At 39.6% G+C, this 27,243-nt stretch overlaps 1 long non-coding RNA gene across 5 annotated transcripts in view; it reads right to left on the minus strand.

Annotated features, from left to right (window-relative positions):
- The window catches only part of LOC112965316, a 94,772-nt gene that overhangs the window by 26,636 nt on the left and 40,893 nt on the right, over positions 1-27,243 (minus strand). For 4 of the 5 annotated variants that reach the window (XR_003253248.1, XR_003253245.1, XR_003253246.1 and 1 more), the window contains 2 exons: positions 10,469-10,592; positions 10,169-10,321 (listed from right to left, as the gene is read on the minus strand). This is a non-coding gene — a long non-coding RNA (uncharacterized LOC112965316). Of the gene's footprint in view, positions 1-3,784; positions 4,955-10,168; positions 10,322-10,468; positions 10,593-27,243 lie in introns of those variants that run through there. The other variant, XR_003253247.1, reaches the window with a different exon arrangement.

A 27,243-nucleotide genomic window follows, 5' to 3' on the forward strand; every position in this document is an offset into this window, starting at 1 on the left:
GTTATTATGCAGAAACAAACCTTTAAAATGCATAGCTGGAGTTGCTAGAACTCAGAATCCTCTTGGCTGTCCTCCCGTTTTTATTCCCCTCCCCTGTTTTCCTTTAACTGCATCTATAAACCCAATCCCAAAAATATACATTAAGCAGCCAGATATGAGACTCCAGTTCAGAAATAAATAAAAAATTAAGCGTACTCAGATAGTAGTTAAAAAAAAATCAGATTTAGTCTGCACATATTGCCTATGTAGTGCATTACCAATGCCAGGAAAGTCAACTGATGAAATACCACTCCACAATGCAGAGATTTCCTGGAGATGGGAAATTGGCTTGTTCCTCATGTGAGGATAGTACCTTTACCCCCTTTCACTACTTGAGAAGGGATTTGTATAGGAAGAAAGCCCTATTTAAAAATTCCTGATATTTCAGTAATCACTATCTACTACATTGGATAAACCAGGTCATTTGCAGTTGGTTTAAGTTATGCCAGAGGCTCTCACACATACTTTGGGAGACATTACCTTTGCCCATCTTTTTTGCTGCTCAGGTGTAGCCAAAGAGCTCAAGATTGCTTTCTATTCTGTTCTTTTTAGATGGCAAACATGCATATGAGTAAATTAACAAGGTTAGCCTTCTGGGTGCGACTTCTTTTTCAGCAGTCTCTTAAGAGACAACGCTTTCCCTCTTCCTTGACTCTTTTCATCTCTAGTGTGAAAAGCAAACAGAAAGCTTAACTGATGAATAAACTACCTATGGCTGTTGAAAAATACTGCTATACTACTGTATGCTTTCTTTGGACACATGAATTTCAATCTCAGACTTCCTTGTAAGATTTCCACACTCAACAACATTGTTTTGAGTTTATACTGCCCTGCTCCCTCTTTGGGTATGTGAGACGAGGTACAAGACACCACTACAAGGCACGAAAAAAGTGAACAAGCACACAGCTACTGAAATTCTGCATATACTTCTTGTCCTCAAATACACATGGAAGCTTAGATACAGTATCAACAAATCTGCTAAGAAAAGAATCCAAAGCCAATTTAGTCTTTTGAAAGGATGAAAGCAGAGATGTTCCAAGTCTTTTGAGCAGAAACAGGTGACCAGCACAGGCAGACTGAGAAAGACAAGCCATGTTTTGGGACTGTTTGAACATCAGCTAGAACAATCCCATAAAAAAGCTACAGGTCCAAGAAAAGCAGTTTGGCTTTTGTAGGCCATTATCTCCCCGTATCTTTTTGGCAAGTAACAAAACAAAACTGAAACAGGCTTTTGAAAGCCAGAATAGCATAACGCTGTTCTGAGAGCAGGTGAGTAACGAACCAGGCTGCCAACCTGGCAGCTGTTTGGCAGAAGCACTATTCGGGCTGCTCTCTCAAGTGATGCCAAAGACTGGATATAATATGCTGGCCATGGTATTTCTGAAGATGGTATAGTATTTCAAAAGATAACTAACGAAACAGAAGCGTGTTTTCTGGGTTTCTTCTACTTATAATCATTTTTAACAAATGGGAGATAAACATACTATGTCTCAGGCTGTGCAGCTAAAGGTTTATTGCTCCAGCTTTCTGTCCCTCCTCAGGAAGGAGGCTGAAAATACCCTGAAATACCATTAGTGACCCACATGGGAAAACTGTTTCTCTTCCCTTATAATGAAGGTTAGATATTCATGTTGTGAAGCACCAAGACTCTGTCACAGTGCTTTTATAGCAGCTTTATAGTTCATTGGTTGCTTAATAGACATGATGATTTGGCCACAGCGGAACCAAGTCAATGTGATGCTCAAAGCTGGCTTTACTTCACTTTAACAGAGGAAGTTTGGACTAGTCAACTAACTTTTAGGTAGTTAAAGACTGAAGGGCCTCCAGAAGGTGATTCAGCCTGTCTGGAAACCAGTCTCTAAGCAGTATGGTTTTAGCTTAAATGTTTTTTCCACAGGAATTCAATACAAAATGCTGACTTCAGCTTAAATTTCATTTTCCTGCCCAGAAAGAGGAAGCAATGTTATCAGCTGGAAACATTTCTAAAGATTTTCACCAGTTTAGGTGCACAGCATAGGCACTTTCTTTTAAGTATATGAAGAAAGACAAATGTATTAGCAGAAAAAAATTAGTTTTTCCTCAACTCCCATCAGTGATGGCTTTCTATAAGACACAATAGCAGGGCATAGAAAATGTTGGAGTTCTAAGGCGAAAGATATTACCTACTTTTTGGGTAGAGAATATTCATTTCCAGTAACAGCAGCTTAGTGGGTTTTTTTATAAGCATGTAATTCAAAGCACAGATGAATCTAGCATGGATACAACATCCTTATTTGAAATTTCCCAAGTAGAAAGAGAAAATGTTTGACTAACTTTATTTAAAAGTGTTATAATTATGTGGTGAAAGAATGATTATTGCACTTTATCCTGTCTCTACAAAGATTCTGAGAATATATAAGTTTGCTGTTGCCATATCAAGGGTTTTCAGGGGAAAGGAGATATTTTTGTTTGTGTGCATGTGTGTGAGGGGAGGTTGAACAGACGAAATCTTGGTCTAGAATTAGGTAGAGCGCTCAAGAGAAAACTTTTGTGGACAAAAAAAAAAGAAAGAAGTATAAAAGTATAAAGAGCACTTAGCTTTTCCAAATTCTTCCTAAAGAATCCAAGAACCCTAGAAGATTTACCCTCAGAATATGAGTCTAACTCATACAAATTTTATACTAACTAGTCCATACTAGTTATACACTAGCAGGACTAGAAGTCAAGACAGCAGTCTGGTAGAGTCAGAGCAAAGAGGAGAATCACTGTGTTGCAAGACCCACTAAATACACACCTCTAATACTTATACTGCAAAATAAAATTCAGCTGAAGTGATTACATCACCCACTCACACAAAACATGACTAACTCCTACATGCAGGGAGGCAAGACTGACAGCTTTATTAGAGATTGAGTTTTACAGCTGACTGGAAGCAGATAAAAATATTACTTTCAGCTGAACTATACAAAATAATAAAAAAGTAACAGAGGTGATATTTTAGACCTCAGGAGTCTGCATTTAGAAAAACATTTCATAATGACTGTACCAAAATAAACAGAGGAGGACCTTCAGCTTCCTGCAATGCCCCGATCAGGTCCTGGGGACAACGTGGAAGTGACCCTCCAGAGCACAAGCTGAACCAGTTCTGCCAATTCCCCCAGCGAACGCTGCCATCACTAGGCTGGACTGCCGCAATCCCCCTCCCGGCCCACTCAATCAGGAGGCTCTGTCTCGGCGTAGTGAAAGTCTCTGCCCTTCCTGTTTTGTGTGTGATGAGTGGAAAAGATTTGAAGACTAAGTCCTGCCCCCGAGAAGGAGAGGGGAAAAGGGGAAGAGAGGTACTAAACAGGTCCGAACCCTCCCAAGCAGAGGGACTGAAACCCTGCTTTCTGTTTCCTCCACCCACAAGTGACACCTCTTCATTATTTAAGGAAAACATCCCCTCCGTCCTGTTGGAAAGGAGGGGCCGCTATTCCCAACGGGAGGCAGAGCAAAAACTGTAGGAAACATCCAAGACCAAACATCTGCAAGTTTCCAGGATTTAAAACACTCTCTCTTAGCACTTCCACATTAGCGAGTTGCAGGTGGCTAATATTCATGGGTGCCAGCTGGAGGCACGGAGCTTTGGTGAGCTGCTGCCTGGGCTCTGCACGGAGCAGGTGCTCAGAGCAAGCAGATTTGCTGTAGCACTGGGCTACACCGCCTTTCCTTGGCCCTAACTCGCGTGATTTCCACAAGTAGGCAGGACGCATTGCATGCCTGTTCGCACACCAGCTAAACGACATTGGAGCCAGCTCACGTGGCTCAGTGTGGCTGAAAACTGCCCGTTGTGTGGGCAGGCTGGCAGGATGCTAAGCAAGCGAATCAGCCAAAAGGAAGTCACAGTAAATGAAGCCAGGAAAGGATGCAAGGAAGACAGCAATGCTTTTAGTTTAACCTTGCGTTTAATTTAGGGGAGAGCAAGGGAAATAGGTGTGGTTTGGAAAAAGCTATTGAATAAAGATGAAGGTGATCAGAGCAGGCAGAAAAGGAAAGTGAGATAGTAGAAGTAGTGGCTATGGCTAAAAGCAAGCAATGATTTCTACCAATGAGATGCTCAAAAAAGCAAAAATAAAATAGCTCAATTGTTCAGTATGTGTTTTTTCGCTTAAAAAGCAGTTAGATGTTTACATCTTACTCCCCAATATCTAACACAGCAGGGCTTCAGGCAGAGCCTTTCCTGATTTTCTCAGAGCTGTTAAGAGCAACTAAAAACTTGGTTTTATGCCATAGTAATTCCATATTGATCCAATTAGACAAGAGAGACCTAGCTGTCATTTGGGCAGAGAACTCACATAACAAATGCTCTCTATCAGTCAGTCTTCCATTATTAACATTTGCAACCCCCCCCCCCAAAAAACAAACAAACAACCCACACTGATGTTAAAGAACCACCCTTCTCAATGGCACACCAAGAGCAAGAAAATAAGTTTTTCCACATATTCAGACATACCGATTTAAGTTTGATTAAGACTTCACCGCTGCAGTTCAGCCAGAAGCACTAACAGTATTTTGCAGTTGTCTAATGAGATTTTCAACATTTTAACAGACAAAACAATGGCAATCCTGGTAACATACACCTAACCAAGAGCAATCAAAACACACAGCCTGTTAAGTAAATCCACATATGATATAAAGGTACTCAGCCCAATTTATTTTTCCTCACTTCCAGGTCAGTCCAACACTTTCTAGAGACAGCAATGGTGCTGCACATGAAAGCAGCACAGCACTGTTCTCTGCCCTCTACCAAAACACAGCCATGTACACTAGAGCCCATTCAGCCCTTACCTTTAGTTCTTACAGCTCAGCTCTTACCTTGCTCCTTCCCAGACAGGGGAATCACTTTCTGCAGCCCCTGGGGAGCAGGGCACAAAGCAACCAGGGTAACAGGAACAGCCTGGGGCAGGGAGGAAGAGTCCTTGCAACCTGGGCACAGCAGCAAGGCAGAAGGAAAGACAGAAGGAAAGACAGAGCCCTAGGAGCAGCCACAGATGTGGGTAATAACAGCCTCATCAGCAGGCTGAGATGATGCACACCTGTGTGGCTCCCCAAAGGCATTTTTATGAGTGCTGTGCTAAAGGTGAGGTTACTTATTTGATAAGATTTGTTGTGCAGCATCCAGGAAAAATATCAGCACCTTGGTCTTGTTCACCTGGTCCTCTACTGCTGGAGTTGAAAGTCTTTATATCCTGTTCCATATGTTGGGTCAAATCCAGAAACCGTGAAGTAGTTTTTTCTTATGTGGCATGTTTCTTAAGTCCCTGGCAGGGATAACATTCTGTTTTCTATAGTATTGTATTCTTGTACCAAATGTCAGAGGAGATACCTAGTATTAATGAGTATGAATGAAGGATTCCTTTATGCCCAATTTCTATTTCTATTCAGTTTGGCCTGGACAAAAATTAGCTCTAACAATGCACCCGTTGTTGCCTCCTCTTAGACCAAACAGAGCTTTTTCAAGTGTTAGTTGTCTTTCACATTACTGTAGACAAAGGTTGAACTTGGCCACTGGAAAAGAAGTAAATAAACAAGCAGCATGTAAAAGATCCCTTTTTTCTGCTCTGTTTAATAATGCACCAGCTGTTTGTGTCTTTTTTTTGTATGTTAGATTGCAGAGTATGTCAGGATTTGTCAGAGGTTGAAGACTTTCATTCACACTTTGACAAAGAATAAAAGTGCTTTACGCCCAGCGAAACAGCAAACACTGCCTGTCCTGTCCATAGCTGTATTTCACCTACTGCTTTACACGGTGTAAGGTGCTGCTAGGATTTGAACCCCAAATACTGCTCCTGAGTTACTTGCAAAGTAACAGAAGTTAGCATGAAAACGGCAGGGTGGCTGTCCCTGGGCAGGGTACGTGCAGCAGGCACGGCGTAGGGACGCTGCGGGGGCACCAGACTCCACGCACAAGTACTCCGTAAATGTACTCATCCGGAGGACGAAGCATACTTTTATATTAACTGATGCAGCCACGTTACTTTTCGGACTGAGGCTTTGGGCTTTCTGTGCCATCCCTGCCGTACAATGCAGCGGGCAGCCCTCGGCCTCGCTGGGTGCCCCCTGCACAAAAGCAGGGGGTGATGTCCTCATGCAGTTCTTCATCCCGCGCTCCTCCTCAGGGATCCCCGGACAAGAGGGGAGTAAAACATGGCATAAACCAGGCCTACTTCTGCAGAGGTGCAGAAGTACCAGCCCTGAGGATCTGTTCCCTGTAATTTATTGTTGTTCTTTTGGGACTTACTTCGGTTTACCCCAAACAAAAGGTTCTAACTAGGAAGTAATTCTTGTACCGTTACAACGTACTCAAATTTCAAAGAAAAACTGTGTTATACACAGTGGATCTGAAAACACCCTGAATCTAAGATAAAATGTAAACAAAGCAAAGAGCAGAGTTTGAATCTTTTTCCCCACTGAAGGTTATCAATCACTTCCCAAGATTGTGGCTGTTTTGAAGATGGTGGGAAGACAAGGGGAAAAATGGCATGAAATAAAAATATGTATTAAACCTGTTATTCTTCAAACAACCTGAAATCAATGGCTTCTATGTGAGTGATGCTACTTGAAACATTTTTATTAGATTTTAGCAGTCCTCCCTCCCCAAAAGAATAAACTCTCTTTAGGAAAAGGCTTATTCTAATAATATTTGATCAAAGTTGTACTGCATTTCAAAAGCAGAGATTTTACTGCTGTTATTAAAGTGGCAAATCTGTAAAGTTTTATCAACTTTATTTTCCTAGGGCTTTCTATCTGTGAGCTGTTTTGTGTCAATTAGGAATTAAAGTTTTAACAAGAATTGATTAAAACTGCATGGAATATTAGAATTTTCTACATCAACAGTTGTACTGTTTGGAAACAGATCATTCTTAATCTAAATCCTTATGCCCTGAAGGATTACCTTATTGCAGTTTGAGTAACTTTAATTCTCATTAATGTTATACATTGAATTAAAACCTCCTGTCTCTGAAAATTAAAATGTCTGGAGCTAATTCTCATTTTAGACCACTATAAAACTATGTCTACTTATGGAATAAGTCAGGTTGGGTCAGAATTTGTACTGGTTTAGGTCAGAAACAGTATCAGGCTGCTAAGGTGCGATCTTGAATTTGCTGCAACCAGAAAAGATTTACCAATTGACTTCAGCAAGTACAAGACAGATTCCTTTGTCTGCGAATGAAACACAGGCTGGTGAAGGTACCTCGGAGAAACAGTGAATCTAGAAAGATGGGAATGCCCCCAAATCCTGCTGGGTCCGCTTACCCATAAGCTCAAGACTGATCAGACACTTATACTCTTCCAATGACTAATGACAGGTAGGGAGTAATCCTGCATATCTGAGGACTGTCATCATATAAGTTAACAGAAGTGATTAAATATAAATGAGAAAAAAAAAAAATCACTGCGGGGTTTTATGGAGTCCTTTACTCCTATATCCCAAAGATGGACTGGGCAGGACTGCGGCCAATAGAGACAAGCAAGCATCAATTTATTAAAATCACACAGAGCCACATGCACTAAATAACCATAAAAGCATTTAAATTTGTTGTTTCTTTTTCATGCCTTGTCTGCATTTTCTGTTATTTCTAGCAGAAAACTACACAAAATAAAATCAACGGGCTTTTGTGGTTTCTATAGTTGTGAAACCATCAGTGTATGTCACTGTTTTCCTTTCATCCCTCAATACAGAAGCCTCATTCAGTGTTCAGCTTATATTTTCCATCCTTAGTTTGAGAAAATTTCACTGACAGCTCCAGAACACTCCGCAGACTTTACACCTTGATCTACTCTAGTTAAGTCAGTGGCAGATTTTTCAGTGCTTCAGGAGCGCTCACAGAAAATAAACCGTACTTCACTGAGTCTTCTCAGATCGGTTTTCTCTGCCCTTACTCACGTGTAGTGTCGTTGCTGCTGCCATCTCAATGATTCAGGGGAGAAAACTCCTGAAGAGATTGCTCAGTGAAAGAAATAGCGGTACAGAGTTTTGGAAATGCAAGTGCCAAACATTATTATTGAACTCTGTACTGTTGTCTTTTTAAATTCTTTTTTAATTCTGTCTTGTGGGAGGAAAAGGTCCATTCGGTGACCTACCCATAAACGTGAGCAGTATCCTAAACAGGAGAAACTTTTGCATGGAGGTTTAAAGACACGCTTTGCCATAGAACAAGCGCAAAATGAAAAACAAGCTTGTAATCTTAAAAGCCAAATGAGTTCAAATATATTTCTCCTGGGCTAGAATTTATTTCGAATAGGTCTCTTTAGCCATAACCAATGCAAAGAATGCAAATGCTTCCCTGAAGCCCAGCTTCAGGTAAAAAAGAGTATTGCTCCATTTCTCTGGCATGAGCTCTATCTCCTTTATGTTGACCCTGCCTCTTTCTTTCTATGTTAAAGAAAGTCAAAAAAGATGAGTAGAGCTGGGTAAGTTCAATAGTTGGTCTCAATCCCTACATTTCTAAACTATTTGTTTGTCTGAGTGACATCTGCAAACTGAGAACACAAACTGGAAATCTAACAAAAACAGTCTTTGTGGTATTATGTGCACAGTTGAAATTTCCAATTTAAAATGTATCGCATATGAAGTCATCTCATTTTATTTATCAAAGTAAAAATAAACCTTATATCTCCAAAGGAATAAAGTTTATCTAAAGTCATTCACCTATATTTACAACAGATTTCTCTCTCCTGTGTAATGCTGAAGCCATGCCAAACATGGAGTTGACTTGAATCATATTGGAGAACTAGGGGCAGCTTCAGTGCTTGATCTATCAAACTAGTTGTTTCTGGTATCAGCAATTCTTGACAATACATCTGAGAAAAACACATTCTTTCCCCTGATGCTTACAGGCTGGAAAAATCCAAACAGCAAATTAATGCAACAAAAACATATATTTTTTTAAATGAATGAAGTTAGCGCTCCCCTAAAACATTGTCGGATCAACTCTCTGCTAGATATAACTAAGTGAATTCCATATTAAAAAGAATGGAAATTACATCAGGGAGTGAAAATTTGTGCTTTGCCTACAAGAACCATAGAGGGCAGAGAAAAGCACCTGAATGGAAAATCATGTCAAATAGTAGTATTCTATGATGGATTTTTAGAGCAATCAACAGATCATCACTAGTAATTTTTTAATTTTATTTATATATTATTATTTATATAATATTATACCCGCATTTTTAACAGGTATTATTTCCAAGTTCTTACTTTTTTCTTTACCAATTGTTATTGAAAGAGAAAGAGAGAGAAAAAGAATGAATTATTCTGTTAACTGAAGCCCTTCTAACAGTCTGACCGTATTTTAAAAATAAGGTGATGATAACTATGCTTACAAAAATATGCATATGACTTGAATTTAACATTCTTTTTCCTCAATTACCTCATAATTAAGATTTTAACTTTTTATTTAGGGTTTGATAATATAGAGGAAGGCTCTTCTCTAATAATGAACCCCCAGATTTCTTGCAATTTAATGGTGTTATTCATCTAAAAATCCCATTATTCCAGCACCTCTTAGTTCTTTTCCATTACAAGCTAGCCTGAGCTTGAAAAGTCTGCTCTGATTTCCATCATTTTGGACCTTGGTGGGATGTTTCACTTATTCTTGACATATCTGGCTGTACACTAAGTGTAACTTATGTAATCTGCTAATCACTGTATTGTTTCTTATATTATTAACAAAGGGATAGGCAAATTTCTGTCAATGTATTACTAAACAATTCGTTCCAGAAGTTGTCTGACTGCAGCTGCAACAACCCCAAATGTTTATTAATGCCATCAGAAGAAAAGTTCAATATAAAAGCTGGAAATTCATCCCAAACACCTACAGGTTTATAGATTTTACCTAGCTTAGTTTTGTACGCATGGGTATTTCCACAGAACTAAGAATTTATACACTAGCTACTTGCTTTGGACAAATTGGCAGTGGCAGTCAATGAAATTCACGGGCGCTACAATGATTCCCTGTTCTTAAAGACCTGAAGTATTGCATTTGCATATCAAGCTTTATCGACAGAAACTCGGCGCTCGAGCCCAGGGCCGAAATCGTTGTTGAGCATCTATGAATGGGGAAGCTACTGCACCTCAACAAATGGCAGGGCCGTGAGGGTCCCTCACCTGACAGATGCAACTCCACGCTGTGCATCAGCAGATCACCTCAGTGGCGTCAGGCAGTTCTGGCTTACCGTGGGGCTAGATGCACCCTACAACAGGGGGAGAACAGTAACAGCTGCTTCCCTTTAGCTTGCTTTGACATTCTCTGTAGAGGTGCTTAAAGAAAAACAGCATGAGTAAGGAATGGATGGTGAAGTCACACATCAAGCACACTTTGCAGAACAACCCCAGAAGTCTTGGCCACACAGCTGCCTGTGGGCACGTGCAAGTGAAAGCCCACCCACGGAGCTGTTCAGGGATTACCTTTTAAAACGAAGGTGATCTCTCGCCATCCTTAGGGGCTGCTTAACATAGCCATTGCCTTTAAGGGTTGCAGAGTTCAGCCTCTGAAGAGCCATTCTTCTGGATATACGCTAGAAATCCGACCCTGGAGCAAAATATGGGAAGTTCAGTGCAAAGATAGTAATGTCTCACTGCCACCTTCTGTCATTCAGTGGATTCTCCCAGGAATTATGTTAATCTTGGATTCAGAGGCTCTGATACCCCTCCCTGAACTTAAAACACAGCCACAAAAATGATCTAAGGATAGGCTGGCTTTTTATGTCAACAGGGGAAATACTGGTATTATCGTTCATCGCATCAAATCATGGTAACATTTTTAGCCACATAAATACAGCATTTCAGCATACCAGCCCTTTCAGTATATCTCCATTTAGTGTTGGAGTCCACTGACAGGATTTTTGTACATTAACTGCCAATATTTCACTCTGGGGAGAGAACTAGAGTGAGAAACCGTTAGATGCATGACAGTTAGCCTTCAGCTTCATTGCCTTATTTATATCCCTCACTTTATTCAAAGTACACCCTCTTTTTAATGCAAGTACTTCATGGTAGAGCCCTCCCTTCAGCTTTGTGAGCAATACACAAATGCCACACAGACCCACCATTTTTTTAGCACGACATTGAAGTTGTTGCATCAGGAAGAGAACAGAAGAGAGCAGGGAGCACTGGCTCGTCACAGGAAACCGAAGAATTAATTACTACCAAGGAAAAGATACTGTTTTCATTGGTCACTGACAAAGTGCTGAAGTCCACAGAATGACCAAATGAGATCATTCTCAACACAGTTTCACCAGCTGAAAAATCATATGAGATCAAGCACACAAAGGAAGATTACAGCCCCAGGTACAAGTTAAAGCAGGTAACTTAGTCTCTTTTCCGAGTAATGCTCCATTTCTGATGGCAAGCCCTTTTCCCATTTACAACCACCAAAGTCAGGAAGCCAAGAGAGGAAATCTGAAATCTTCCCTTCTTGTTTCTACACGCCAGAAGTTTTAAAATAGATTGCTGACCATGTATTAAGCATAGACCTATACATAATTTATATGAAGGAAGACGTACTTTGTACTAACCTGATTTACAAATAGATAGCTCCCTTAAATTGAAAAACAAAAGCAAAAACCCAGATCCAGCTGCCAAATGAAATGTGTATTTCTGCAAAAGGGAAGTAGAATTCATGTGGATTAAAACAGTAATAAGCATCTGAATTGAGAAATACAATCTAATGAAATTAATCCTTCATCTATTGCTAGTCTAGGGGAGCCTAATTTTGTCAGGATTTGACAGTACATAGGATTCAACACATAGGTACTACTTAATTCAAAATATAGCCTTATAATTCATAACTGTTACCTTTGGAGTTATCAGATGTCATTTTATAACACATATTTTTGGAATGGAAGTCTGAGGGTGAACTCATCTCACCTGACTTCTCAGTTGGCTTATGGTTAGGTGTCCGTTCTAATCTAGATGTGTCAGCTCTTTCTATGGTAAAAGGAGAGACAGTCACCTTTTGAGAATAACACAGCTTGAAAATAATGTTTTGGAAAACAGAGGGACCATTCTCTGGAGGTGCCTGACTTCTTCTGTATGGACAGAGCCTTCATCAACTAATACCCTAATTTATAAAATACTTTAAAATAAAATTACATGAGATGAGTCTCAGTGACTGCCACATTGTCCAGTTTTTAGCCCTTACTTGGGCTTTGTGACACTGAGTACTCATGGTGCTTGCTACTGCTTACTGGAACCTTTTAACCGGCATAAAAATGAGGCTTGCCTAAAAAGAGATTATTGGCTTTTATGGGAGTTGAGTTCCAGCAAAAAATTTCTGCACGTCTCCAATTCAAGTGACCTGTGGCATTTTCTTCTGCATCCTAAGATCCCATTCAGCTCTTCTAGTTTTCTTTTTAACCTTCATCTAAGAAGTTTCATCCTAGCTTGGAGACCATCTCTGTCATTAAAAATGGGCAGTGACATCTTTAGCACTTTTTTTAGGAAAAGCCCATATTTCACTTCTTTCCAAAAAGACTTTTTTCCCTTTTTTTTTGTTCTTGACATGGGGTCCAGCCCACCCTATCAACAAATACAAACATTTAACATAAATACCAAATCTTGTTATCAGATATTTATTTGACATTAGCTATGGTCATTTCCCAGCCACTCTGATGCCATAGTCACTCACTGACATAATGAAAATTAACTCATCTGCGTTAGGATTTGCTGTTCATTTGGAGTGCTTTGCCTACTTTGTTGATTATCTTGCAATATTCATAGTGATGAATTGGTCAGTGACCAATATGACCAACCTTTTACACTACTAACAAGATAAAACAGTAGATGGTAAGAGGCGGAGAGGACTTAGCTGCTCACCATGAAAGTGTTTCTTTTTTGGAAACATAAGGTGACCTCCTAATTAAAAAACTGACAAAACCTTAGAAAGTGTGGACTCAGTTCTCCATCATGATTTGCCCGTTATGGTTCTTCCTTCACTTCTTGCTCCACCTCCCTTGTCTACTTCATATAGACATTGACCATAAATGGACTATCTTCCCCTAGGAATAAGGAGAGAATCTAATATAGTCAGGCTCTGATTTCCACTAGATTTCCCTGAAAATAGTTTGATAGAGAGTTTCCTGATTATCACTTTTTCATTGAAGCTTTTTCAGCTGTGATGCAGACATCCTTAAACCCTGATGACCTTTTTTTTCTCTTTTTCATATAGGAATCTTCATCAGACTATTGTGGTACTGATAAGGAAAGGTGATGACAACAGTAATTTAACCACTGCAGAAAGGGGTCAATATTCATGCTGCAGTTTTGCTGTTCTGGACTCTCGGAGATTTTCTTGGAAGAAACTGTATAAGGTGGCTGGACTCAGCATAAGGAAAGGGGAAGGGGACTCCTCATGTATGAGAAGTAACTGATTTTGATGCAAACTGCCAGAAACTGTACCACCACTTTAAAAAGATAACCTGTGTTTGGAATGATAAAGAGCCATTAAAAGAAGTTAGACAGACTGAACAGGAAGAGATAGATTAATAGATCTCCATGTGAGCATAATTGATTTTGGGCATGTACTCCACGAGCCCTTCACCAATGATTTATTTTAATTTGGTGGGTATTACACTGAGTTCAATCAGATCCTCAGAGAACCATCCATCAAACACATCATCAGCAAAAAGAAGTACTGCCTTCTCTTTCTGTTTTATCTTTCCTTTTACTTTCATATGTGACTTAACAAACAAAGCAAGAGATCATTTTTCTTTTTAAAATACATAGATCAACGCTGGTTATTGAAGTATTTCTAGGTCAGGTAACCTACCAGTATACTAAACAATTGAATTTTTCCCTGAACTATGAATTTTCCTTTAATCTGAGTTTATGGTAATACACCAGCCAGGAAACTTTGGAAAGGCAGGAGGAAAAAAATGGTTTGGACAGTTGGGCAGAATTACTAACATCTTCACCCCTCACTGCCATGCACCCACACCAAGTTACACATTGTGTACAGAAAGTCATCAGGCATTTTCAGTACCTCCAATCCTATTCATCAGTGGTGAGATACAGTGTAATCACACATTGCAGTTGCTGTGTAGGAAAACTGCAAAGCTGATACTGCATCTCCCGCTCGCTGTAATTCCAGCTCTGCTCACTTTGCACACTGAGAATGGAGAGGTAATGCCATATTTAAACTGTTGATCATAAAACTAAACAATCATTTCTGCTGCAGCTATTCTTGCGCAAGGAACATTTTCTTTAAGATGTTTTAACAGGACTCATCATTTTGGTAATGAACAGAATAGGAGACAGAGCTATTAATAAGAGGAGAACATCTGAACTCCTGCAGCATGCTCTATCTTGCTTAACGTAAAACTGCCATGGGAACTGAGCCTCAGGCCAGCTCATCTTCATTTTCCTCCAGGAGAAATTGCTGGGGAAGACTTCAAAGAGCAGTTTCTGTGAACGAGTTCCTTGCAGACATTTTACCCAGAACACCAGCAGAGCACGGCACGAGGGTTTGCTCTTAGTGGTAACCTCCCCAGTTGCAGTCACAACACGCAAACACACTTAGCTGCTATTGCATTTGCCTGGTACCTTCACTTTGCCTCTAGTAGCCACCCTGCTCCCTGCCTACAGTTGATTTTCTCTGATACAGAGAAGTTAGTACAACCACTACTCCTTTCTCTCAGGCTGCAGTAAGAGGCTTCAACAGGGTACAGAAAAGCAGGGGGAAAATGAACATATGTAGCAGAGTAAAGAAAAACAATTCAAGGGGAAAGTCAGTAGGCTGCAGCCAGGGTTAAAATGACTTCTAACATTAAACTATGACAGAGGAGGATGAAACAATAAAAACAAAAGAGATGAGAGCCAGACACAAACTCAAGACAAATCTCATACTATGTTCCAATCATCAACTTTTTTGGCTGTCTATTTTTTCTGCCTTTATCATAAATTCTGAGGAAATGCTTCAGAATACAATTCTTTCAAATTGTATTTAAAAAGTAATGAACAGCAATATTCAGCTTTTAGTTGTGCAAGATCATTGAAACAGGCACATCTCTTCCATTTAAACAGCATTCAACTCTATCAGGGCAGAAAGCATAGAGTACATTTTGGGAACATTTTTGCAACTTTTCCCTTGTTTTTCATCCTTTTTGGCTAAGCAGGCTAGGATGCAGATGACACATATGTTAAACACACAAGTGCGCACAGTGTCCCCGTAACTTCTTCCTGACGGTATTTTCACAGAATCAGAGAATTGCTGAGGTTGGCAGGGACCTCTGGAGAGCATCTAGTCCCACCACCCTGCTCAAACATGGTCACCCAGAGCAGGCTGCCCAGGGCTGTGTCCAGTCAGGTTTTGAATATTTGCAAGGATGGAGACTTCACAACCTCTCTGGACAACTGGTGCTTGACCACCCTTACAGTACAAAAAGTTTTTTAAGTAGAATTTCCTGTATTTCAATTCATGTCCACTGCCTCCTGTCCTGTCAAAATTTTGCATTCAGAGCAATACAGGGCAGGAAAGGAAAAATCTCTTCCTCTTTTTCCTTCAAGACAGTTTTATTTCATAAACTCTTAGCTGACAAGTGTAACTGTCAGAAGTCAGAAGTCACCCCGCCAGACTCTGTACTTAATCTACAAACCTATAATGCAATATGATTAGTTAAAATGAACTACAGTCACCAAATAATTGAGACAGATTCAGATTTAATTCATCTTATGTTAAAGAGCTGGGAAAGTTGATAAGAAAAAGGCTATTTTTCTCTTATAAAACAACTCCCAGGGTCAGAAAGCATTTTTTTCTGCAAAAAATGACCAAAACTGAAGAAGAAATACTTCACTACAGTAGGAAGCCTCTTCCTTCATGAATATATAAGTAGTGTAGGAATGAAATTAGTACAATATTTCCAGCTTTGCAAGGACTAAAAATTAGGAATCCTTCTATGGTATTTTGACTGAAAGCTTAGACTAGGGAAGGACAAGGTTTTCCTGAAATGTACTTAAAGCATCTTAGATGAAAGAATAGAATATAGGCAACCAACCTACTCATGCATTTTTTTGTTTCTAAGATTTGTCCAGTTAAATGCTATTGCCTTTAGCTGGACTATGTCTGAAGTAACAAAAGAAACAACATGAACTTTGAGTGTTACTGATCACAAAGAGACATCTGTGGAGAAGAATTTCCTCCTTCAAACAATGGCTATGTTTCTTTACCAGTTCTGAGGCACGCCTCTTAAAGGAGTAATATGGATGATCTAACCTCAGTTCCTGTTAAATATAAGGCATGGATTTTGGTGTGGTGCTGCTTTTTGTTCACTTTTGAGGCCTAAAAGCAAAGGTATCATCAAAACTAATTATTTTGGGAAGAAAGTAAAACCAAAATTGATTTCTAAACAAGGTATACTCCTATTCATGATCATCCAAAAAGTCTGTCACAGAAACGATGTTTTGTGACTTAGAAGACCAAAGGTTTTGCTCGAATGGAAACACTCAAATACAGACAAACCACGGAGAATAATCTGCAATCTGCAGTTTTGTACAGACCAATACGTGTGACAATTTCAAAAGGCTAACAACACGGTCAGAAACTCTGGACTATTCCCACCTGTGAAGAGCAAAAGGACTCGCTTGCTTCAGACCAGTCCCCATGGACCGCTCACCTCGTTCCCGCGCGGTCGTGCCGGGAACGGCTGGCGGGAGCTCGGCGGGGGCTGCCCCCTCATGCGAGCTGCTTTGGCGCTGAGGCTCTCGCTCTTGGCCCCCTGAGCTGCCTTGCAGCGGCGCCACAGCCATGCCGTGTCTGGCCACATGCCACGTTATCTGGCCCTGACCCACAGCCTCCGTCTTCCCAGCCCATCCCCGTCCCCACAGCAGTGCCCGATGCCTGGGGCTGGGGCTGACCCGCTGCCCCTGGGAGCCCCCAGCCCACACAGCACCTTGGCAGTGCACTACAACGAGGCAGCATAATACCAGTTTTGTTGAGCGTATAAAAACTTCTATTAAAAATGACGGTTCCTACCTTCTATTTTAATGAATATTTAAAAACTATAATTGCATTTTTTATGTTCTTCATCATTAAATACTACAGTTCCCCTGGTGTTCAATGAGCTGATTATTCCTGCTGAAACCAATAATAGATAATAGAAGAGACCCCACAGCATTATTAATTACCATAGGTACTAATCAGATGTTACACATGGGAACAAGACAGATGGCAAGACAAACAGGGGTAAGACAGACAGGTATGGCCAAGTACCTCACACTGTCCTAGAAAGACAGATGATGCAGCGCTATTCCTGCAAGCTGATAAGGAATGACCTTTTTTGTCATACAAGATGCGTTGTGGTAAGAAGTATTAAGGATGAGACAAGTATCTGAAACTAAAAGTACAGCAGAAATATAAAAACAAAGAAATAATCAAACATTTGTGCAGCTCAATGGAAACTATTAATTTAAATAAATGAAACATCCCAGCTGAAGAAAGGAATGGCATCTACAATGTGTGACAATTATTGCCATTTTGAAAGACGGCTGGTTAGCTTCCCACAGTTCTCGTTCATTTTGGTTGTCTCCCAGCAGTAAAGAACGATAACATGTCAAAGGTTTCTCATTCCTTTTTTTTTCCTTTTAATCACTACTTTGTTTTTAAATAATTGGTAGATGAGGAGTCTAGGCCTAGTTATGTGTTTTATATTAAACAGTCAGCAAATAAAGAGAACAGAAATAGCTGTGGGAACAGGGAACAAAACCCGAATCCCTTCCATCCCAGCAGGATGTTTGAACCCCTAGGCTTAGGCTGAGGCTGCATCCTGCTTGCTCATTTTCTGGCACTGTGACCCTTGCCGTCTTTGCCGAACAGGAACCCAGCATCAGCAAGACATGGGCACTATGGCACCAGTCTGCAGCCCGCTGGTTGGGTATGCTCCTCATAGAAGAGGGTAGCACAGGTTCAAATCTATTGAAGAGCAACTGGACCCAGAGTACCCTTTTCTTGGACAAGTATCTAGCCACTGAGCTGTCACACAAAACATGGGACCACCACCCATTACTCCAGAACAAAAGCAACTACAATTGCATCCAGTTGTCACATGGTTTAATGGTGAACATTAGGTGTTCTCCACACACACCTATGAACTGAGATCCCCTCCTGGACTAAGACTACTTGCCAGACCCCAGATCAGAGGTGTTTTGACCATGTACAGCAGGGAAAACTGGGAGTGTTTGAGGAAATGTCACTCCAGCCAGAAAGGCATCGAGTAAGATTAGATGTCCCATGGTCCAGGTACCCTTTTGAGTGGAGATTCCTTTGGATCAGTTTTCTTCGAAAACTATGAGCCATGCCTAAGTCCTGTTTTGAGTCTACCTCCAAAGCATTCACTGATCTCAGACAAGACATAATGTATTCTGACACAGAAAATATTCCGAGACAGTATCTCCCTCCTGCTCTCCCTCTTCTTGTAGCATGGCAACTTCACAGAGAAAGATTAGAGTTGTTTGGATGCCTTAATATGCAACCTTATCTCTGATTTTCTTAGGCTTTCACTGTTCAGATGGAGGATAATCACAATATAAAAATAATATATACTTTTAATCACAACACTAGCATAAGAAAGGAACTTTCAGACAACATTTGTTAAATGCGTTTAAAATTTTCATTCATAAATGCTGACAAAACAATATGTTAATTTTACTTAAATTTAATTTAATTTTCATGACAAGATTCACTGGTGCATCCAAGAAGCACGAAGCAGACGGAGAGCATCAACAAATTAAATGGGGCTCAGATTTGCCTGGCAACACTGTACCCACCTCTCTCAACCACAACATTTTTTTGCATCTTTCCTGTAGTCTGCAATGCTAAAGGATTTTCCTGCTCTGGCTGGCTAGAAAAGCCGAAGCAGCAACACTGAGAGAAGGAAAAGAATGTTAAATATTACTTTGTGCATGCTTAATGACATTTCTATTTTTTGGCTAGGCATTTGTTGTAGGATACTACCCAGCTCAGCAAATCCCCCTCACTGAATGCTCTTTTTCTAGAGTAAAAAAAAGGTTGCCAACCTGACTATTCACTTAAAATGCATACACAGCAGAGAGGGGAAACCTGAAGGAAACAAGTATTTCTAGAGACATCAGTGTAAACATGGGGAAATCCTTTACAGAACTTGGATTGTGGAACTCTTGGGGCTATATAAATCTGTCCTCAATGACTCTACAGCATCTGGGCACTTAAACAAGCTTTGGACAGTTTTTAAAACCACTCCAGTCCACTTTCTCCAACTATCTAATCTCTTTGGCGGATCCCTGCTCACTCTAAACCTGACTTTTTAGTGCCCACTCTGTGTGTAGACAGGGGTGATGGACACTTCCAAAAATATGAAACATGAAGTGAATGCAGTTGTTTTTCCCAGTCAGGCACAAAGACGAAGGAAATACGGTACCTATGGACACCAGCTTCCTTGCCATTGCAGAAGGGGAAGAAGAAGTGTTAGGCCAGTCAGAACCATGCAGAATTTGAATGTCTGTAACCTGCTCCCGCATATTGGTAGCTTTCCCTACTGCTCCTAGATTATGATAAAAATTATGCACAGACAGCTACTGAAAGTGACTCTGAGGACCGAGGAGCAGCCTAGAATTAGGCTGGCGTGAGGGGACGCTGACAGCCCTCCTGATGCCGCACCACGCGCTGCTGCTGACGGACCACTCCAGTCTGGCTTTTCTTCTGACGACTGCCACCTGGAGATAGAAAAGTTGCATTTCTTCTCCGTGCTTAACACTGCTAAATAAAAACTTATGATTGGTTATTCTCGGCTGCTGTATTAGACATCACTCACAGTTACACTGTGTTTGATGGGTTCCTTTTTTGGAGCGTATTACAAAGCAGCTGAGATCCTGCGGTGCTGAAATCCTGCCTCTGAACAGTTATTTGAATAAGAAAGAATAGCTGATTTGTCGATTTCAGGCTGCATTCAGCCCAAAGAGACTGCTGAAAACTGAGGAAAAAAGTGGAATTACTGTGGAGTAAATCACTAACTTCAGTGGGGCTCGAGACTTGAGTGCAAACTGACATTCGCAGGGGTATGTATTTACTGCAAGATGGAAACAGGTGCCTGGCACCATTTTCAGAACTGCTTCTGAGCCTAACTCCTACACGTCTGAGCCTTGCAGTTCCTTCTCAGCATCTCATTAGCCACTTATATTTGTATTTGAATTTTCAATATATGCTCTTAAGCACCAGATCTTCCAGAGCAGACAAATGGAATAATTTCATCCAAAAACAGGCACCTGTTTCCACCAGAGGATCTAGGTCTTCTCCTTGAAAGCTCTGAATTAAACGGAGTTTACAAAAACTGTGATTTGTCTAAAATATTTGAACTGGGGTAAAACTCATAATATTAATGTAAATATGCTCAGGTTTCATGCCAAGAATTGCATGCTAAAACTAGGATTTAAAAGAAAGGCAATTTTTTTCTTCTCCTTTAGTTTAGCTTCTGTCAGAAAACCAAAAAAACCAAAGCATTTAACGGATGCTTTTCAAAAGGGCATCACATAGGATCCAAGTAATTATGTCCTGGCTGCTTTTTTTTCTTTCTTTTCTTTTTTTTTAGCCTTCCTCTTGCTTGGCTTGCCCTTTGGAATAAATATATTTAAATCAAACTACAAATCAGACCATGATTATTCATATTTTTGAAAATTTTGAATGGAAATTGCTATTCCAAATCCCTCAATAAAAAAGAATATTTTTATCTTCTTTTGTGATTAGAAAATAAAATGAGTTACTATCTAATAGTATTACATTTTCTAAAACAGAGGAATTTTAGGAAACTAATTTCTGTCTATTTTTTTTAAGAACATAAAACCTGCCTCCCTTGTTTTGAGCAACAAAGGAAAATGAAAGGGAGACAGGATTTGCGTTCTCAGAGTGTCTTCTGTCATTTAAGAGGCTGAGCAAATATTTTTGTTTTTAGTATCTCTTTACTGCTGAAACCACTCAAAAGGATGAAACCAAGTATCCCTTTGTTTCATATACATCAGGAATGTTTAGCTGCTGCTGAGACATTCACTCATAGATCTTGGATGCTACAGTTCTCTCATTAGAGAAAGACAGCTTAGTATTTCACGTTCACTTTCAGGTTGTTTTGAATATACTTATCTCTAGCCACTGACATTTTAGGCAATGGGTTATTTAAACATACCTTCTGTTCAACCCCATTTCTCCCAAGAAATTCAGCACTGATTGATACTTTAAAAATGGGGAAGACAAATCAATGAGTCATTGTATGCTCAAGTTTGTGACTATATTTCGGGGACTTTTGTAAAAGATGAATCAATGATTGCATTGTTTTGTTATCACTAGTTTTATTCCTTTACTCTTAGTCTTAAAAGAAACTACAATAAAAATGTCAGATGAAAGGGCACTATTTTGAGCATTTTTATTAACGTGTATCAAATCTTAAGAGTTCTGAAGGGTCTGAATTTTCCTTTCAAATTTTTTTCTTAGGATTTGGCCCAATCCTAAGAAAATTGAAGAAGGAAACAAGAACCACTGAAATCTCACTGCACTTTTTCCACCAGCGTGCCAGGTTTATACCTGAAGCACCAAGGAAGGAGAGGGGTGGAAAAGAAAAGATGACTCTAACCACTTTTCTGCCCCAAGTCATGGAGTGATGAAGAGTATCCTCCGGTATGTTTTATCTTACCCCATATTCATACAGATGCTTCAGCAGCTACTGATCTGAACACTGAAGCAACAAGGGGAGGAGGAATATGAAAAAGTAATTCAGGCCTCATGTTTTCAAAATACCGCTTGCTCTGTTCAACTCCCACATCCATCTAATCTGTCACCAAATTTCTCATTTGAAATTATTATAAACACTCACATCTTCTGGTTCCCTACTCATTCTGGGTACTCCAGTAATATCTGAGGTTTCCTGTGTTCCTAAATATTAGTGGTGGAAAGGAAGTTGTAGAGAAAAGTGCTGTTCAGTGCAAGGTTCTCCATTCAGAGACCTATTTCAGTTGACATTTGATTGATATTATTTTATCAGATGTCATCGTACCAGCATAAACTCCAGGGCAGCTCAACATTTTCAATCAGTTGCAAAAATCATGTGCATCATTTCATTGCCACGACATGCAAAACAAGGAAGTTCAAACCATTTATAATTGTTACAGCCATCAAGATATCTGAATAGTTAAATATCTTTCTAGAAGCAGAAAAGCATTTATAGACCCAGATTATGTCAGTTAAGACCCATCAAAAGAGTGCATACAATTAATATGTTTTCCAAAAAAGAACAGAAGTCACTATTAGATACCATAAGTCAAATTAAATCAAGTCAATTCAAAAAACCAAATCATTCATTTTGTGAAAGTGATCTCTCACTATTAACTTCAGCAGGGCTGTCCAGACTCACACAAAACTATCAAAGATCATAGTATTTTGACATCTGAGATTTCACCAGTGCATAGGACCAGCTTTCCTCTTTCTTTTAATAAAAGACGACTTCTAGCAGTTTGCTCCAAATTCCAGTACATCACATACAAAATTAATGTTCAAATGTGCTGGGGTTCTCAGATCACAGTAGAGTGTTTTTAACAAGAAATTGCATTGCAATAGCAATTCTATTATGAAAAAAGTGTATTGAATGAATAACATCTGTAGGATTAGACATTATGTAGAAGTTACTAGACCATAATAATATCTGTCTCTTTCGCTGCACAAGAAAACATTTTTATGGTCAAGAACATCAGTTTGTTTCTTTCTATACGGATTGGTAGTAAGAATTGATTTCAGTACAATCATATTTATTGTGAACACTTACTGTGGAAATGTGGCAATCCAGCTGAACATCTGACTGCAGCAGTAAACAAGTTACCCAAAATCTTTAGAAGACCTATCCAGGGTGCCTGGGAAGTATTCAGAAAATGGACAATATGATGCGTATTTATCAGACCAAGAGATAAACTCATTAGCTCCAAGATCCCATGTTTAGACATTTGCTCTCACAGTTATATCACGGTTTTGCTAGTAGAAAGGTTTTGAGGGTCGGTCACTCCCAACAGTATTCTCAGCACAAAGTATTTCACTACCATCATCTGATCTGAGCCAAAAGCCACAAATGAACTGCATACATTAATGCCATTTAGATCTGTGTATCAAGTACATTTACTGTCAATCTGTACCTTAGCATTGGATGCACGTGCTTCATAATTAAAGGTCCAGACCAAGTCAACAAAAAGAGAAAGGAGAAGGTACAGAGCATCATTCCTCATTTATTTGCAGTTGTGGATCAACTGGCCAAATTAAAGAAATAAAATCTACACTAACAAGGTGATGTTTGCATCTTTAAGGAAGTAAGACAAATGATTATTTTAATTAGATAATCAACAACACTATTTTTTAAACAAGTTAAAGGCAGGTCTGGTTCTTACCTTGGAGATAACAAGATTCCCTCCTTTATAAACCTTGCTATAATCTTTCCTATTCTTATTCTGTTTTAACAGTGACATGCAGTGGCAATATAATGCAATGGAGGTTTAAGAGAACAATACCATACAAAATGACAACAGTCTAGGTTATTCATTATCAAGATAACACTAAAAAGACAAGAATATTTAGTTATTATTTCATGCTGGAAAGCATGACAAATAGTCATTACCTTGCAAAGGACTTGTAACTTTGTCCTGTGTGTCCCTTTCATGCTCAGCCTGAGCTGAAACTTGCTGCAACATGTGGTAATAAGTTCCATAGATATCTATTTTTTACTAATGCTTAAATGTGTGCAGAGTTCTTGTACATTGGTGTGCTTGTGCAGTAGCTTTCTGTGGGGCTAAACCCAACCTCGCAGAGATGGGCATGTGACAATTCATGCTGAGCTTGAAAAGGAATCAGATCCCAAGATCTGAAGACGCTGTGACAGACAAGCTGAGGAAATTCCTGGGCAGAAATAGAAGTTGTCACCCCAGCAGATTGCACTTTTGGTTTGTGCTGTGGCAGGGGCAGCGGGAACAGAGGTACCCACAAGACATGGACCAAAATATCAACACTGATGGCAGCTGAAGTTAATGAACCAAGAGCTATAGTAGCTGTGGAGCCTACATCCACTCCTATCTGCTGCCTTGCTCTGGGATGGAGCAGGATGAGTAATCTTCAGCAGAGAAGCAGGGCTGAGCTGTGGTTAGGAAATGACTACTACTTAGAGTAGCTACAGTGAGAAGAGCTGAATGAGGGCATCGCTGGGAGAATTACACTTTTCACCTCACATTTAATGCCAAACCATGTCAATTAGCGTCATTTCAGAGGGTGATGTAAAGTGGGAGGGTTTGGACACTTCTGCATGGAGGCACAGGAAAATAACAACCCAGTTATTCCTGAAAGATTTGAAAACGTCCATCTTTTTGTCACTCTGAAGAAACAGAAGACCAAAAAAAAAAAAAAGTCCAATACTTTTCAACTGCCTTTAAAAAGTAAGCAACAAATACCAAACCGATAAAGAAACAGGCTTCATTTGTTTGAACATCTGACATCGTGAATGGCAGTGAAGAAGGGTTTACAATTGGGTCATATGTAAAAAGAATGCTAAAATGTTCCAGTCAAAAAAGAGAGTAACAATTGGAAGCACAAAGGTAATATATGAACATTAAATAGAGTCATTTAATAGCAGGAATGTATAACTGTAGAAATAAAATTTGGGAGCGGGGGTTGTACAAGTTTACTGTATTTTATCAAGAGATACGTATATATTAATAAAAAAAAACCCAAGAAGTAGTAAGTCAATCCTTAGAAAATCTTTTCAAAAGTTTTCATTGCATTGTAAAGCAGGCAGCTCTAACTGATGAAAAAAGCTATTAAGGGAAAACTCCCTTGAATAGGGATTCTTTGAGTCTTGCTAACGATGCCATTCTTGAAAACTTACACTTTATCTGAATGGATTTTTATACCACAGTTTTTAACTAAGAGACTGCAAATTTCAACTGAAAATATAATGAAGACAATTCAATCGGGTCACCAAATCATTTAATGTGCATAAAATTTTCAAAGCAGACAATGACATGCTACCTGGAGAAGTTATGTCAAACTTTAATGAGATTATTGGAAGGTTAACATGCTGTGATGCAAGTTAGGTGAAAACTTTTTCAAATGAGAAAGGCAGGTATTTTGCTTGTTGGTAGGACTGTACACTTGAGTTCGCAGAAATAAAACGAAACAATTTAATGGAATTCTGGAATGTCATAAAGTCCCAAGACACCAAGTAACTGGAAGGTTTTCATGCTAAGATCAACAAATCCCTTCCAAAACAATACTTTCTAATGCAAAATTTTCAGAGAAGAAAAAAAAAAAGGGGGAAAAAAGACCACAGATGGAAAACAAAAGTTTTGGTCTGGTGTGATTAGATTTACATACGTGTGTGTGTACAGATATCCCAATTTCTGCTGTAATCACGTCACTTGGTCGGTCTCCTGAAATATTCCTCCTTTTGCAAGACTTTGCCATGCTAAAGTTACTATTTCATATGCTTTGTCTTAAGAGACCACAATGGAGTAACACAGCTCCTGGCACAAGACATAAATTGGACCAGCAGAACTATCAAACAGTTCATGTGAGAGTGTAACTCCCCAAAGCAGAGTTAGAGCAGTTTAATCCCCCAAAAGCCTCCAAGAAGCCCCATCAGAAAGCCCCATACCAGTTTCCTTCTTATCACGGTCACATAATATGGTAGACAAAACTGTCCAAGAGATGGGGACAAACTAGAGTTTCCGTAGGTGACCTGTTCTGCATCCGTTCTCTCTTCCCCCCTCAGATAAGCCTGATTTAGCCTACTCAGTTTGGTAATTCCACATTTACAGCTAGCAAGAGTCCTTTGCTTTACTAGCCACCCCTCATTTATTGTACAAATTGCCACTTGTAATCCTAAATTTAAAATTGGTACAAACCATTTGTGTCAGACAGCAGAGTGCTGCAAGTTACAGCCAAAGCTTGTGGGTTTTCTTCTCAGCAGTCCACAAAGCAGGAAAGGGCCAAGCACACCGCACACAAGCTTCTGTTCCCATGTGCACCACCCCATCCACGACGGGGTTAGTCCGTACCTACAGGTGTACCCGATCAAAACTTTTGTACCAATTTTAGGATTCCTATCACATGTCTTGGTGAACTGTGCTACTTTCCGGCTGACCCTGACAAGAGCCAATCTCTATTTGTCCGTCCATTTGTGCTATGCTTGTAGTTGTCAGAGAATAAAATAAATACCTAACATTCTGCCTCAGCTGAAAAATACCATGTCAACTGGATACTATAGCAAGCTGTTTACTCACTGCAGGGATTTCTTTTTTCTGTCTTTCTTTTTTCGCCTTTGCAGCCGAAGAAAAGCTATCGTAGTTTTTCCTTGCACCCAAGAGGTATTTTAATGCTCCATTTATATGAGGTATGAAGCACATGTTCAAGCAAAGAAAGACATCTTGCTTCCTTCCTTATGCATTTTGAAAAGGAAGAATTACATTTGATAAAAAAATAAAGAACAAAGAATCAGTCTCCCATTACAGCATAGTTAAACCCACATATTTATGCCTACAATCATCTAGACTGGGCAGGGCTGACACACAGTTAGGCAACCAACCTTGGCAGTTATCAGTAAATCCTAGTGTCTTCCAGAAACCTTCTCCACATTCTAAAGAAGATAAGGTTTTCCACATTGCCGCCAATGATTTTGCTTTCAAGTCTTTCTATGCAATTGATTTCCACTGGGCCAGAAAGCTGCTAATCAGTTGAAGACTCTACAGCACACATCTTGACGGAGATGTAATAGTTTTTAAAATATTTTTTCTATTACCTGCCAATGTCATTTAGGTTTTCCACAAAGTCTGTAACAAAGCTCTGTGTGCCGATTTATTTAAATTATTTTCCAATATACCTTGAAAATCAGAGCAAATAAAAATAAATGGAGAAGGCATGGAATGCAAGGATATATTGCTACAGACTATCTGTCTCCTTGGCTTCATCGTCACATAAGCACAGAAACAATGTGGGTCAAATGTAAAGAAAATGGAAAAACATCAAACAGTGTTAAGCAAAACAAATTACTGTATTACCAAATAACCTGAAGAACAAATGATACATGTGTAGTACAGAGATAAGTCTGAAATATTTCAGAGCGTTTATAGAAATATGATCATTCTCACCTCCACCATATGTTAAAGATGACTACTGTCATGTAAAATCTTCTGAAAATCTCACA

This window comes from Apteryx rowi, unplaced genomic scaffold, assembly GCF_003343035.1.
Source record: "Apteryx rowi isolate R43461 unplaced genomic scaffold, aptRow1 scaffold_21, whole genome shotgun sequence".
Lineage (NCBI taxonomy): Eukaryota > Metazoa > Chordata > Aves > Apterygiformes > Apterygidae > Apteryx > Apteryx rowi.